The sequence below is a fragment of the Ambystoma mexicanum genome, chromosome 5p (genome assembly GCF_040938575.1).
Source record: "Ambystoma mexicanum isolate Mex_15411 chromosome 5p, UKY_AmexF1_1, whole genome shotgun sequence".
NCBI lineage: Eukaryota > Metazoa > Chordata > Amphibia > Caudata > Ambystomatidae > Ambystoma > Ambystoma mexicanum.
In genome coordinates, this window is record NC_090930.1 from 234,306,422 (window position 1) to 234,323,707 (window position 17,286).

Here is a 17,286-nt window from a genome sequence, read left to right on the forward strand (position 1 = left end):
TCATGAACAATGGTATGGGTAAATATGGTTACACTGCAACATCCAGACATTATCATTGGGAAGGGTACGGTTCATGGTATGTCACTGGAGTTTCACTGCAGTTTGCAATGAAGGAGACATATGGCGAATTGAAGGAAATGTTCCCAAATTCTATACTGATTTTTTCTCGCATTGCCCAGAGACAGATGTGGGTGCGCTCAAGTTCGTTTGGTCCACAAATGGAGAAAGCGAGGCACAATGTCAGCAAGGCTTTGTGTGCATTTTTGGGACATATTGGCATGACGTCTTTCCATAGAGAAAATATTAAATTTGACATTGCCATTTTTTTTTTTCAGAGATGGATTACATTTTACTGATGCAGGTAATCTGATTTTTCTGCAAAACATTCAAAAAGCATTTTAGGTGTAAACAATACATGGAAACAGGGAAAACAAAATGCCTACTTTTTTGCAAGTTTTAAAGAAATAGTTCCGTTTAGTAGAATGTTCTTAGTTTACTTTTTTAAAACATCAAATAAAAAAAGGTTATTTTCAGAGCCACCACTTTCCCACACATAATAGTTAAATGTTTTTGATGCTACCACCTCACACATTTGTTTGATGTCCATGGACCACCATGCTGTCCACTGACTCCACAGGCTATATAGGGGCCTGTAACTTTTTGGTGTACTTCTATTTTGCAACTGTGAAAGGTGGCTCCTAAAGTAACCATTTTTTGTTTTTTTTTGTGTTTTTTGTGTTTTAGATTTTTCTTTGACATTTTTATTCTCAGGAGAGACAAGGGAAGAGAGGGGAGGGAAAGGAGGGAAGGGGCACCAACCACAAGGACGAAGCAGCAAGTGGAGTGAGGAAGATGTTGGTGGGCCTTAATCAGGTAGCGGACAGTGTTTCTCATGCTCCTTGACCACAGCCTCGAAAGCATTCCAAAACTGTTCCCCTCTGTGTGTCACAGTACATAAACAGCACTGTCACCCTTGAAAGGTGAGGGTTGACTATGTTATGTTTCGCCTGTGAGGCTTGTACTGGGATCTTCTACCCTACAGAAGTGTCCCTTGTGGGACTGGAAAAGATGATGCAGATGAGGTAGTGGGCGTCAGCCTACTCATACCTTTGAAAGGTACAACCTGCTCTGTTGTGATTGACCTAGGGTGACACCACATGGAGGTGGTCCCATAGGAGTACAGACCTGGTTTTCTGTAAAAAGTTCAACCTTGCACTCATTGCATCAAACCTTGTCTGCCCAAGCCTTTGGTACACCCCCAATGGTGGTACAAAGCTGCCACACCCAGGATTCACAATGGGAAATGGAGAGAGGGACTTCCAGTACCTCATCTTCATCTTCCTCTTGATTCACTTGTGTATCACCACACCTGTTTCCCTCTCCAGGCCCTCCAGATGGCAGTTGTGGTGGTGGTGGTGGGGGAGCTGCAATGGCCATAGTAGATGCCATTGTGGATTCCAAAAAACACAGAAAAACAGCAAGTGCTCTCTCCTGCACAGCCAGATTGAGAATGAAGAGCAGCAATTGGTGGGTCCCTTTAAAAGACATGTTTGTTGGCCACACAACTGTCTGTGGACTACTGAGCCACAAATGGCAGTTATAAATAGTTGCCAGATCAACACGGTCTAGACGGTCTGCAAGGGTAAAGTTTAAGCTTGAAACACACTAGATTGGCCAAGAATGCAGACTTAAACTGTCCGTCGCTACGGACACTGTTTGTGAACACTTCCGGCATGCAGGTGTCGTCACATTATGATGTCCTCGGCTGTCCAGGGACATGATGGCTGTCCTGCAGACACCTATTGGGTGGAAGATGATGTACGCATGCGTGCCAGTGTCTGCAGGACAGGGACGGACCCCAACCTATTTAAAAGTGTGACAAGTGCGAGCGAACATGTGCGGACAGCCTTTGGTGTCCGGGGGCATAGTGAGATCAGGTGTGCATGCGTGCTAGTGTCTTCAGTACAGGGGTAGTGTCCCTGAACTAATTAAAAGTGTGACATGAGTGGACATGTCCATACATGCGTGGTGTCTGGGGGCATAGTGAGATCAGGTGTGCAAGCATGCTGGTGTTCTCAGGACAGGGGCAGAGTCCCTGAACTAATTAAAAGTGCAACACGTGTGAACGGACATGTCCGGACAGATGCTGTGTCCGATGGTATAGTGAGATCAGGTGCACAAATGCGTGCCAGTGTCCGCAGGACAGGGGTGGAGTCCACAAACTAATTAAAAGTGTGACACAACAGAGCAGACATGCCCAGACAGGTGTGGTGTCCTCGGGCACGTCCATTTTGGATACAAACAACCCAGACTATCGCGTAGTCCGCGGACACAAAATTTGGTTTAAAAAAAATAAAATAAACAGCAACAGTACACACACACATATTTATTAAAAACAAAAACATACATTCAATTAGGAAAGTTCCATCCGTTCCGATGGGGAACGGATGGGAAACATAAATGGCAGAGTTGGGATTTTCTACACAATGTTCATCAGGGAAGGAAGGGATTGAGGTTCTATCATGGCATCTTTTATTTAGGGAATTTGATGGGGATGATTGGTTGGGACAAGGTGAATGTGGACAGGTACAGGTCGGGCAGTGATATAAAAATGTTTCATTCACAAGAATTGTCACAAACATCATCAACTGCATAAAAATATTATTTAGTGCATTAATTTTTGCAGATACGTTCATCAGTTCATTATATGTGCCCATCGTCAGGTTCAATCAAATGTCATTCAGGCCTGGTTTTCTCATTCCCACTATGTACTGTTAAAAAAGACAACATGTTATAGTGATATTCGAACAAATAACATCACTTGTTCTGCTTCTGTAACATTACAGCTGTTTTCTTCACTCATTTCGTCATGGGGGAAATGCTCCTCCAACCATTCCAGTGTCCATTTTTGTTGTGTATAAATAATAAATGGTAATTTTACAGAAAGAAATACAGTGTACTTACTATTTTCCAAGGGTTTCTTCTGGAATAACTGCCAGGTGCTTGTCCGTGTGTAAGCAAGGTTCCACTGAGGTTATAGTACTTGGTGTACAGTTAAGCTTTGTGCTTGGTGCATTCCATTGTGTTATGCACCCTATGAAAACATACTTGTGGTCTTCAAGTACATAATTCATATAACTATTTATTTTTGGATGTAGTACATATGTATCTTATTGTTCCATGTATATGTCTTTGCCCATTGCAAGATACAATAACCTCTGTGCTTTTGGGCAGTGTGAATGCAGTCTGAAGTGTGCAGACATTCGCGCTGTCTGTGGATTCTGGATCTACCATGATGGGGGATTAAGTGTATCCTGATAAGAACCCATGAAAAAACATTGGTAAAGTCATGTTATGGTTAATTTACACTAATAAAAACCTATCAAATTCAGTGAAAACTTTGTTAAGTGATGTTATGGTTACAAGTAAAATAGAAAAGTCCCAGAAATTCGCCAGTTGTGGTAAGGTAAGCAACCATAAGTCACACCACCTCCGTCCACTGCTAAAACTAACTATTTTTCAAATGTGGACACAGCTCCATCAACTTCCCAAATATATTCTTTATTTCAAATTGTAAAGAAGTTCCAGTGACATGCCCAAACTTATTGCCTCCACTGTGAACAACAATGATGTCCGGATGCATTATACTAACCACTCCACCCACTTCAATCCACAAACCCCATACCATGAAAGTTTTAATTGTTGTAATCCAAGATTTTCAGACAATCCACAGTGCTCAGCATAGTCTCCCACAATCCATACACTCTGCATACTTAAAGGAATAGCCATAGCCATCTTCAGTGCACTCAGAAAACAAAACTCCTGCTATCCTGGTTTTCTGTAGACCACAGCCAAGAAACCTGATTGGCTAATCCCTCGATGTCCGTAGACATCTCGACTTTCTGCGGACTACCGTGATGTCTACAGACAGCATGTCCAATTGAAAGAGGTGCTGTGGTTTACAGTCAATTTAAAATATGTGTTTTATAATGGTGGTTATTAAAAGAGCTGTTTATTTGTTTTTCTTTCGATTTCAATTTTTCTTTTCTTTTTCATTTTTATATCATATACCTACTAATAAATGGTTTACTATACACTCAACATTTTCCCATTTAGGTTTTTCCTATGAACTTTTTCAAAGGATTTATAACATTTGAAAATAAACATTTGATTCCCAACATCATTTAAATGCACTCAATTGCTCCGAACATTATTTTTCACCATCCAACATATTTTCATTCTCAAAAGAGGCCATCCCTGAACCATATAAAAAAGCACACACCTTTATTAACACGATGCATAGCTTTTTAGATGTCTGGACCGAACACATTTAGACATCTCCATATTTGCCTTGGACTAATTTTAGAAAAAGAATGATCTGCACTGTTTGAAACACTACCATTAGTCTTTTCAAGACATCCTGAATGGCAAACGGTGATGTTACATCAGTCACATGGCCCAAACTGGTCCCTCCACAATGCACAATAATGTGTGGATGTTTAAAGTAAACCATACTCTTAATCAATTATAATAAAATTGCCCAATTTACCCCACAAACTGCATACCACTCCACTTCTTGCAATGCAATACTACCACAACATTCTCTATAAACCTTCAACAAATGCATCCAACAATCATCCCACCATCCACACACTCTGCTACTTAATAGCAATAGACCCGTCCATCTTGACTGCACAGAACAAACAAAACACCTGCTGCCCTGTCTTCCTGTAAACAACAACCACAAAATGTGATGGGCTGATCCCCATAGTCCTCTTTCCATGCCAGGCATCATTAAAGAACTCGGATGCCACATCCAATGTTGTTGGGCTACCACGGTGTACACGGATCCCATAGTACAAGGCAGCCCTTCCACCCTTTCTACTTTCATATTTTGTAACACTCCCTCATTGGCTGCTTCCAGTCACACATCCATCCACCAATCACATCCAAAAGCTCTACACCTAACCCTGTCACCTTAGTTCAACACTTTACTGTAAAATGTTCCGAGATTTCTACTTGCAGATTCAACAACATCTGCATCTAAGAACACATACTACAGGTATGCTTATATTTTATAAAATATTTTTGAAACACATTTACAAATATTATATACACAGGGTCTCTGCCATTTACCCTGTAATAATCGTTGGATAAACATATTCTCTTGTTAACCACTCTATCAAATGCCTTATATCACTCTGTACCTGCTAACATCAAGTGGCAGTTACTTACATGCACAGTCAACATATTAAAGTTTCACATAGCAAGTGCCACTTACACATTTTCTACAAATCTACCACATCAGCTTTTCCTTTCTTTTACAAAACACTTAAACTCTTATAGTACCATCATTCTCCACCTGCTCTTGCATACGTGTATACTGCCAGACGGCCAAATTCATAAAATTATTTTCACAGTGCAAAGTTATTTTCCACTGCTAAAATCTAACTGAGCTGCCAGCACAAACCCATATTCATGGTACTGTGAAGAATCTATTTTTGTAGTACAATGTCAATACAAACTCACTTTATACACTCAAAAATGAATTTGCATTTTCCACTGTAAAAATACACTGTGCACAGTTCCATGAATCAGGATGTCTATTGGCAGTGAAAACGCACTTTTCAGCAGTGGAAACTCATCTTGCACTGTGCAAAAATTGCCATTGATTGGACCCAAAGTATCTATATATAACACTTCTATTTACATATAAACTATTGTTCTTTTCCAACCACTACTAAAACACATCAAACACTGCTCCAACTACAAGCTGCCATTGCACTAGGTCATAGATTCCCTATTTTTTTAAAACGTTGCAACATATTATAAATACATTGCAACACAAACACAGCTCTTCTCTTATTAAAATCACCAGCACAAACATAACCTAGATATGCATATTTTTTACACACCCATTTTTTCCTTACACCATGTAGTGTCCCAAACAACACTACTCATAATGGGTCTCATTATGGGATTGCCAGTAAAACCCACCGGTAGCCGGCATGTTGCCATCAACCCTGTATTACCGCTACCACCAGCTTCAGTACAATAAGTTATTATGGCCTCATTATGGGATTGCCAGTAAAAGAAACCACCGGTAGCCGGCGTGTTGCCATCAACCCTGTATTACCACTACCACTACCTGACATCCCGATGCTACTGAAATATCACAATCAGCGTCAGTACAATAAGTTCCCATTCCAATCATTCCTATAGGACTCCATGGGAATGGGAACCATGAAGCACTGGCACCATTAGCAAGGCAGCCAATGCTTCAGTGTAAAACCTGCCGGTAGTGACCTCAGCTCCCAGCAGGACAGGCCTGCCAGTAGTACAGTGACCCCACCGCTAAACACAAAGTGGGTTGGTCCAGAAAAAGTGCTGGTGACTTTTTACTTTTACCTTTAATTACAAAATAGTTCATTAATAATAAAAGCCATAGTCCGATTTTTCTAACAAATATACTTAACATACTTTACTACACCACCCTTAACCGCCCTTTATTAACTCTTTTCCCAACAACCTCTACTACCTTAATACATAACAAACTCTTTTACTAAAAGTACTTTGCATTACCACATGTGCCCAATAACTTTGCTTTACGATTACATTAAAAAAGTAGATTGAAGAAAACAGCTACATAAGAAATAACACTCTTCACATCTTACAAAGTAAGTACATGAGCGTAACATGTACACTGCTCTAATTGTAACAATGTGCTTTCACGATTTATTAGCCTGGAATATTCTGTTCTACCCACCAACATTGTATTTCACTGTTACTCATTATATGGCAACATTCAAACTCTATCGAATTCCATCAAAACACTGTTCTTTATTCAACACACCACCCATTACTTACTCCCTAACAACACAGCCATCTCTTAACAACTTCCACACCACAATTGAATTCCTTAATATTCAATACCCCTATGCACATAAGGCCCTAAATCCAATGCAACAACTTTGAAACTCACTGCATTCCAAATCACTAACACACATTAGCACACACAGACACATTTCTCCACCCCTTTTCCATTATATCCTCACAACCCTCATGCCAGGCAGTAAATGCCACCATTATAACAACCACTGTTTTCCTCAAAAAATCATTGGGCCTCATTACGACCCTGGCACTAAGTGGTTAACAGCGCCGTAAAAGGCTGCGGCACCGTTAACCACTTAGCGCCTTACTACGGGGTCCCTTTGCGGGACCCGACCTGAACGGCTGGTTTAGACCAGCCGTTAAAGTAGGGACCCGCAAAGGGACTCTCGAGGTAAGTACGGTACCGCAATTTGCGGTACCGTACTTACCGCCTTCCCCAGTCCCATTGAGCCCTACGGGGCAAAAATGGGAATAGGGAAGGGCCAATGTTCAATGGGGAATTTCTGCCCCGCAAACCTTGGAATGGGGTGGTAATTCCCCATTGAACATTGGCGGACTCGTTACAATACCGGCACCTACCATGGTGCTAATAGTGCCATGGTTTAGCGCCGGTGTTGTAATGAGGGCCATTATGTCCCTACTTCATTCACAACACCACTCCTTTACTCACTAAACCAAGCCTATCACACATGTAAAGACTCTTACTCTTACAACCTTCCCAACCACACCTATCATCCCACTGTACAATCACACACACAAACACACAAACACACAAACACACACACACACACACACACACACACACACACACATAATACATGCATAAACATTCCAAACCATTCAAAAACAAACATTATTTTTTCACAACAGGCAAAACACAATGCCTACTAAAAAGCAACTCTGTAGAAAACAAAGAAAAAATAGAGCCGATTAGCATAAGCACAAGACATATAGTCATCCTCCTCTAAAACAATTTATTGAACAAATTACAAAAAAACATTTAGTAACCTCACGCAACAAAAGAAGACAAGCCACCACTAAAACAACTAATGTCCCTCTTGCAAAATCTAAAAGTAAAAGCAACACATGTACAAACAAAACCAGACCGAGTAATGTACCTGACACTATATCTACCAATATTGGCATAGCCACCGTAAAGCAATCCAGAACATTAATTTTACAAAAACAATTCTGCCATAGAGTTCTTAACAATCTTATAATAAAGCACTGAAAAAACAATCTTATAAAAACAGCTACAAAGTCACTAACTACCCATACAAACAACTGCAGAAAATGAATCCTTGAAGTTCTAATTGACAGTGCATTGTTATTAAAGAGAAAGTTGTTTGTATTAATATTAAACAGAATAAACCACTAAATTAATCAATTAATTACAAGAAGTACTTATAAACATGCACAGTGTTAAACGAGATACCTTTTCACATTTCTGTGATGGTGAATGGATTCACACAAGCAGCACAGAGCCATATTTCAATGAAGACACTTATAAACAAGAACAAAGAAACACTATTGTCATAGACAATAATGGCACAGGATATGAAATGGTAGGAGACACTATCATGGAAAAAGAAAACCTTATGGAGAAAACTTCCCCAACACACTTTCAACCCAATGTTCCTTTTGCCCATAAAAACCATACAGTATACAAATGGACATGCAGCTCAATATGTAATTTAAAACAACAATCCTTCAATCTTTATGACAATTCCTTAGTCACTATGTCTAACTAAAAGACAAAAGTAATATACAAACTTAACAAACCATGCACTCCTGCCCAGTGTGCATCTACACAGCAGGACATTAATTAGTCTCCATTTCAGAAACTGCTATCTAAAGTACGTTCCATCACATCAAAATGTTAGCAACAAACCATTCTGCTATACAAAATCTTGTGTGTAGATTATACTATGTAAAAGTCCTGCTCTAGAACAGCAACATTTAAACAACATTCTGCTACACTGCACTGCCAAAGAACTCCTTTCAGAAATACAAAAGATCCAAAGTAAAATATTTTGGAACTGAAGTTGATTTACAACGTTCAGTAACTTTTGAAAGCATTAGCGAACACCTCACAAACAGCACCCACCTTACATACACATACAAAAATGAAATAGCTATGTTTTAAAACACATCTTCTGAAATATCAGACAAAGTATGTGCAGATATGGCCTCACAAATAGAAAACAATGAGGAATCCCAATAGTTTCAATTAGCTTTGTATCTAACAACAGAATATAAATACAAAATAACTGACCCCTCAATAGTTTGCACATACTGCAATACAAAGCTGGACAATGCCATCACATGCTGTTACTAATAATCTTCCCATTTCAAAAAGCTTTCCAACAACTTAACTTGAATGAGAGCATTTTAAATCAGACAAAACATCAATTTCAAGCTATAATATGCCTTCAACAAAAAAAAAACACATTGCCTCCATCAGATTTACTAAAAGGCATTTGTGGCAAAGTAGTATATTTACCATTAGATCTTAAAGAAAATGTATAAACTCTAGGAGTACTACAGCCAACAGATCAATCATTAATTGTACTAGATAATGATGTACCAAGAAAAGACAAAAACAATTGGCAACAACTAGTTGACTTAAACTAAGTTAGACAAGCAATACAATACTTTACAGAAGACAATGAATACTGCAAAGATATTAACATATAGGAAAACTAAAAAGAAACCACCCAAATAATTCAAGATTCACCAGAAACTGGCCATTTTGAAAATGTTGATCCGGTTACTGCAGCCAACATTTTAAACCAGCACACAATCACCCACTACACTCCAAAGACACCATATAAGATGCATTAGAAACATATCAAATTTGTCAAGCCGAAGGCTCTTCAATGAGCATATTGGAGCAAAGTGTAGAAGCACGCTATTTTCTTCTACTCTTCCCTACAGGAAAAGGAGGGAGATATGATGAAAGATCCACACAAATGAGTGCATCAGAATATTGCTCTTTACAAATGTAGTCCCCAGATTTAGACAAAATGTAGAATACATTTTCCACCACCTGTTTGAAATTGAACTAGCAACTATATGGGCCGCATTAGGAGTTTGCTGGTCCAGAAATAAGGGTGCTGGTAAGCTCTCTGGCACACTTGTTTCCGATCAGAAAACTCTGCCCTCATTCCGTGTCCGGCGGTAACCTGACCGGTGCTACCGACAGGTTGCCTGTGGACTGTGCACAATTTACAAGGGCCCAACCTCTCGGTGCCATCAGCCCATTCCGAGTCCGGTGTACGGGAAGTCAGGTGCTGGTATATTTGTAAATCCCCAGTCCCATAGAGTCCCATAGGACTCTATGGGAGTGGGGACACAGGAGTACCGGAAACTTTGCTAATGGTGCCATTGCTCCCATGAAACGTCTGCCTATCATGACCACTGCACCTGGCAGGGTCAGACTTGAAGGTACAGCGGCCCTGGCAGGCAGACTGGGAATGGGGACTAAAAACGTGTCAGCATCTGAATTCCTGGGATGTCGGACTCTTAATGAGCCGGTGGCACTGGGAAGTCAGGTGCTGGTAAATTATTACGGGTCCGGCATCACCCCGCCGGTAGCACCGGAAGGGTTACCACCAGACTCATAATGAGGCCCTATGTTATGGAGTTGGACACACATTAAAAACAGGCTCTAATTTTTCAAACATATCTGTTCACCAACTGCTTCAAAAGATAAAAGACAAAGATGAAGTTTTGCAGTCAGGTATCACAATTCTCTTGACAAACATGCATGGTACAAAAGAATACTGTTTTCCGACATCACAATGATGTACGTTTTATGCTAAGGAACTTAGGCTGACTCACATGGTTTATTACTTGAAGCTGTGCAGAATATGCATCGGATGACTTGCACGACTTCTTACGCATGGCAAGCCAAAATAAAGAGGGAATAGATATAAAAACACAAGGATAACTATGTTGTCTTGATCCTGTTAATGTATCAAGGTACTTGCAACATCGCATCATTGAAATGCTGCACTTCATCTGCAATAAAAATACCCCTCCACTGGAAGAAGTGGAACACTTCTTTTGGAGAAAAGAATATCAATCCAGAGGAGCACCACACATCAACATGCTTTTGTCGATAAAAGATGCTCCAAAATATGGCCATGACATTGTTGTCACTGTTTTATATTTTATTCCAAAATATATTACCTGTGAAATCCCTTCATACAACACAGATAGTGACCTACATGTACAAAGCTAACGCTTCCAAAAACATAAGTGTGGCAAATACTGCAGATATTGATATAAAAACAAAGGTAAATACTATACCACATGTCACTTTTATTTCCCTAGACCAGTTTGCACAACAGGACAAGTAAATAGCTTAATGTCATCTTTTAGACACAGTGTAAAAAGGAAATCCTGTAAAAACACATACAACATGAAATGGAACAAAGCATCGATGTACATTAATGATTACAGTGCAATTATTGACCTCTTGTGAAATGCAAATAAAGACATCCTATACATTGCATGCAATTCCAATGCAGTCACAAGATAAGTCACAGCCAAAGATGAGAAAACAGAGCTAAAAGACTTCTGGGATGATATATCAGCTGACAAAATACTGTCACACAAAATGTACAGCTTCGATATAACAATTCTCTCCCATACAGAATGTCGGTGCTACAAAGCTGCAGACCATTTAACAGGTGCAGCCTTATATGGCAAATCTGAACACATTGTCTGGCTAAACCTTAGACAATGTGTTCAGCTTCATCCTGAAAGAGGGTACTAAAATCCTACCACGAGATAGAAACAATAGCTACAAATGATACTAACAGCCAGGACATTTAAAAAAAAAAAAACAATTTAATTGACACACACTACCCAAAAAGAAGTACTAGTTAGGAAAATATGTGTCTGCATGAAATAGCCCAATACTCTTCCTACAAAAACTATTTCACACCAAATTAGACAATTGCCAAATATTCAGTCAGAACTTGTGAAGGAGGTCTAGTGAAAAACACAGAACCCAACCTAATCAATCATATAAATGTATCATTTAAATCTCTGCAGCATAGAGAACTTTATTGCATAGCCCTACTACATATTTTTAAACCTTGGCGAAAAGTAGAATTATTAGCTGACCATGGGCCTCATTACGACCCAGGCGGTAAGTTACCGCCTGGGTCGTACCTTTACCACCATGGCGTAAACTATGTTTACGCCATGGTGGTTGGCGGACTTACCGCCCCATTCCGAGGTTGGCGGGGCGGTAAGTCCCCAATCCCCATTTACCCTTCCCCATTCCCATTTTTGCCCCATAGGGCATAATGGGAGTGGGGAAGGCGTTAATTACGCCACCGTAAATTACGGTGGCGTAATTAACAACAAGGTCCCTTAGCGCCATGGATTTTAACACCTGCTAAAAGCAGGTGTTAAATCCTCCATGGCGCTAAGGGACCTCGGAATCAGGCGGTAAGGGTCGGCGCTGTTTACGCCGCCGTAAACCCCTTACCGCCTGGGTCGTAATGAGGCCCCATGACTCTTTTGAAGCTGCATTCAAAGCAAATGAAAGCAGTATAACACATTTCAATTTCAAATAATACAAACACATGTTGGACAATGAACGCCAGCAAGAGGAATAAATTGAAGCTATACTAGAGAAATACACTCCTGAGGGCTGTCAACCTTCCTTACAGGAAGCCAAGAACCACTTGAAGAACTACTCATTATAAATGAAGCAGAAATAGCCATCACTGAGGTAGAAAATACCATGCATCAATCTAATCAATCTAATCAATCTGAAGAAGACATGTCAGTGTTCAAATAACAGCTAAATGATGAACTGACTATTTATCTAGAAGTCACTGAATAAATTAGCCATGGTCTTAATCTTAAACATGAAACTAAAACTTACAACAAACCTCTGTTCCTACATGTAAGTGGTGATGCTGGTTCTGGTCAAACTTTCTTAATTAAAATAATCAGCACATTTCTAAAAGACTTATCAAACAACATGTGTTCAGCTGTTGTAACAGCCCCCACCGGTTTAGTTGCCTACTACTTAGGAGGTGTAACTTTACACAGACTACTGATCCTTCCAGTAGAACACCAAAACAAATTAAGAGTACTACAAATTATCAGCAGAAGCTGCTATTGAAGTAGGAAGAATTCCAAAACAAATGAAAGTGTTCATGGTAGATGAAACAAGCATGGTTTCAAATCTCATGATGGCTTTAATCCATCTCAGAATACAAGAAGTCCTAAAAACCAACTACGAAAAACTGTTTGGACGAAAACTCATCAATATTTTCGCTGCAGAGAACTAACTCAATACAGGCGTCAGTCTGCTGATCTCACCAATGCTAATATTTAAAAAACATTGGAACTGGTCTGCTTAGTAAAGATGAAAAATCCATCTTAAAAACTAGACTAATAAAGGATGCCAACCCTTGCAAGCTATAGTCATTTAAACGAACAATGTTGAAAAAAGAAATGAACCAATAGTGCATATCAGGCCCAAAGACAAACCAGAAGTGCACGACATTACATTCCCTTTGTGTCTACAAGCAAAGCATGAGTAAATAGGTTAGAAATATGTATCTCCAACTGAGCTGGATTAGAAAAAGTATTAACTCTTTATCTAAACTGCAGAGTAATTCAAAAACATGACCTTGACATTGAACAAGGTTTAGACAATGGAGCAATTAGTACAGGTGTTGGCTTTTAAATATATCCACATGAGAACAACATTCAGTTTGTCAACATCCACTTTAACAAACTTGAAGAAGTTAAGAAAATAGGCTTCACAATAGCATGTTTCCTTCTTTTCATGTATGTACGCAGAGAACAATGTTCTCTCTCTTGTATATGCTGTCAATTTTCACAAATCGCAAGGTCTAACACTAGATCACACATTGATTGACATTGTTAGCACAGTCTTCAAAGAAGGTATGAGTTACATAGCATGTTCATGTCTCTGTACACTATATGGTCTAATCCCAGTTAACTTTGATACAAACAAGGTCAACATTGACATTCCTTGCATCCTAGAATACAACAGGCTACATGCACTGTACACCCCACCCACGTATGTACCCTGTAACTAAAAAATACATTTAAAAAGTAAAGCTAATACGAACAGAACCAATAGCAGTTCTCCCAACAACACCACTGAAAAAAGAAAGAACAACTACTACTTCATCACGTGATACAACAACACAACTCTCTAGTCCAAAAAGAACAGCACATGTATTATAAAACAAAATGACGAATGGCTCTTGTAAAAAAACAACTGCAGCCCCATAAAATAATAGAGAGGAAACCTCTCTGGTCTATTTAAATTCAAAAACACAACTGGGGTAATTTGATATGCAAATGTAGCAATCAATCTTCTCTTCAAATTGCCACCATTTGTTCACAATATGTACTTAAATGGCCCAGACCAGTTGTGTTTGCAAATGATCATCCTTCATAGAAATGCCACACATAATCCTGACACTGCTTATAGTGTCTCAGGTACAAGGTAAAAATTAGACCACTGTGCAGGAATGGTACAATTCACCTTAAACACACAGGAAGATCCACAAGAATGCCTAATGTACTTACTACAAGTAATAAAAAGCAAAAACATCCCTATGATTGAAATCCTACAGATTTAATGCATGTGGCTACATACATGCACTCTCTGTAACCATGTTTCCCAAGAGCACATCCCTAATGAACAATGTGATTTTGTATCCATACCAAATTCTGAATGCATTCCATTTCAGATGCTTCTCCAGAATGCAAGTAATGGCATATTATGCCCTTTTTGCAATTCACACAATTGTTCCAGCAGACAAATAAACTCACATGCCAATATGTCTTACTATTGCTTCTAAGGCACAGTGCAGATGGTACTAAAAAATAACTGCAAGCTCACTAGCTTCACACACGGGCAAGTATCGCTTTGCAAGAAAACTTTCACAACAGTAGGCATAATCTACCACACTGGTGCCACAACCACTTCAGGCCACTACACTGCCTATGTCAGAAAAATAATTGGCTGTTTTTAATGTAACAATACATCCGTTACTCCAAAACATAGGTTACCAGCAAATCTAACAAATGCCTAATTAATATTCTTTCAACCTAAATGAGATCACTAAAGTAAAGTACAATAAACAGTTAGAATACACCCACGGGTATCTAATTACATCGATAATACTACAATTGTAATTTCAATATACAAGACAGTTAGAACATGCCAACAAGTATTTAACTACTTTAAACATTCCTTTCATTCTAATACACTTCAAATATGCCATAACACTTATTGTTACTGCAATACTTCAACTTAGCCACACACACCAGAGTAATATGTTTATAGTAATTATGTGTACTGTAGGGTGAGTATACAGTATGTGTAACATGGTGGAATTATGTAATTTAGCTGTATTTGGTATTTATGATTGCAGTACAATTGAGGATAGTGCTCCTTAATCTTTTCTCTGCATGTTACATGGTCTACCATTGTAAACTCATTAAAGAGTTCCATGATACCTTTAGCATCATGGACCGGGCACTGGACTGGCTAACGTGTTTTCCTCAATAACCACCCTCTGTAGATGCAACTGGGCTGTTTGTACTCTACCACCTAACTGTCTACCTGCAGAGTACCCTGGGGTTATATCCAGTGATTATGGCTCTTTAACATTTATTTCATCCCTCTGGCTCACCTGAAGTCTTTGACACACATCTTATCTTCCCACTATACCCTCAACTAATGTCTTCTCCTCGTGTTTTATCCGTGGTTGTTTGACAGCCATCCAGGTATTGTGTACAGCTAACAATCTATGAATGCCAGTAAGAGCTTGTAAAGAAAGCCCACTTTCCGTTTCACCTCCTTATAGGAATTCTACTGTTGCTCACATTACCCCAGAAGTACAATATCTCTCGAGCCCTGATCCTCTGTAAGCTGGACTACTGCACCTTAACCTCCCCTTTGTTGTCTATGCTCCTTTTGGCTAATCTAAAATAGGGCTGCAAGACTTATCCGTGGCCTCAAGCCCAGAAATTGTATCCTTGCAGCACTGAAATGTATACATTGGCTCGTGGTGGTTGCAAAGATTAAATACAAGATCCTCTGTATCATTGACAAGGCTTTCTGGGGCCTGGAACTACAACATCACCAGCTTTGACTCCCTAAATACTGCTCTTTTACAGCCCTCCACTCCTGTAACTCCATTCTGTACTTGTGAAACAGGGAGCAGAAGGCATGCCTGTCTCTTTGATCAAGTGAAAATAAGGGCACCTGGCAGGGTCCTGATCTACCGAGGAGGGTACGTATATAATTATCAAAAATAATCAGGATGTGAGATCCTACAAAAAACAAGCTGCGGTTCTGAACATATGAGTTTATTTCAAAACCACAAGTGTTATTTTTCAATTAGTTTACATAGCTTTTGATAAGCACAAAAGGCTCAAAGGAACGGACAGGAGTGATTACATTTAGTGGAAATACAGAATGAGTATAAACCTCTTTTGTATTGGGGTACAGAGTTCTACCTATGGGCACAGTGGTATACAACAGTTTGAAGAACATATATTTAAACAATAGTGCACCCGGGACATAGGGTGGTCTAGGGCATGGTTCACACGGGGTGTACACAACATACAGGCCGATTCATGGACTGAATGTGTGCTGAGAATTTCCGCACAAGCGTGCGAAAGCGTGCGAAAGCGTGCGAAAGCGTGCAAAAGCGTGCGAATCGCAGCACAAGTGCGAAAATCGCAGCGAAATCCGCGCACATCGATTCATGGAAGTCGGTGCGCGTGTAAATCCATGGATGTGCGCTAAAATCATGCGTGGCGCACGCTGGCGCACACATCTTCAAACAGCGTGCACTACCTGCACAGCGAAAGCGCACATAGCGCAGCGCACACAACAAAAGTAGGCGTAACACGGGGCGTAACATGCGGAATGGGGAACAACACGTGAAAATGTGGGCGTCACGGGGGAAGTACAGGAGGCAAATGCGCGGAACTCCCACACGCGTGCCTACAACACGTATTCATGGAATCGAATGGGGCTAATGTGTGCGCCAAAAAGACGCGCTAATCCGGAAACACGTACGCCAGCAGGAAGCAGGCGTACGTGGACTCGAGAAGCATAAAAGTGCGTGCAAACAACAAACAAGCTCAGATGCTAAGATGAATATACTGTTCCTTGCAGCAGTGGTCGTGGGATACCGCAGGAGGAGGAGGAGGATAGTCAGGCCCAGAATTTTTACACCCACAACCAGCCTTTTTGGGATGCCTGATGACCAGGTGTATGGGAGGTACAGATTTCCACCTCACATAATACTCGACCTGGCGAGTGAGTGGGAGGATGACCTCACATCACCCACCCTGTGCTCCCAA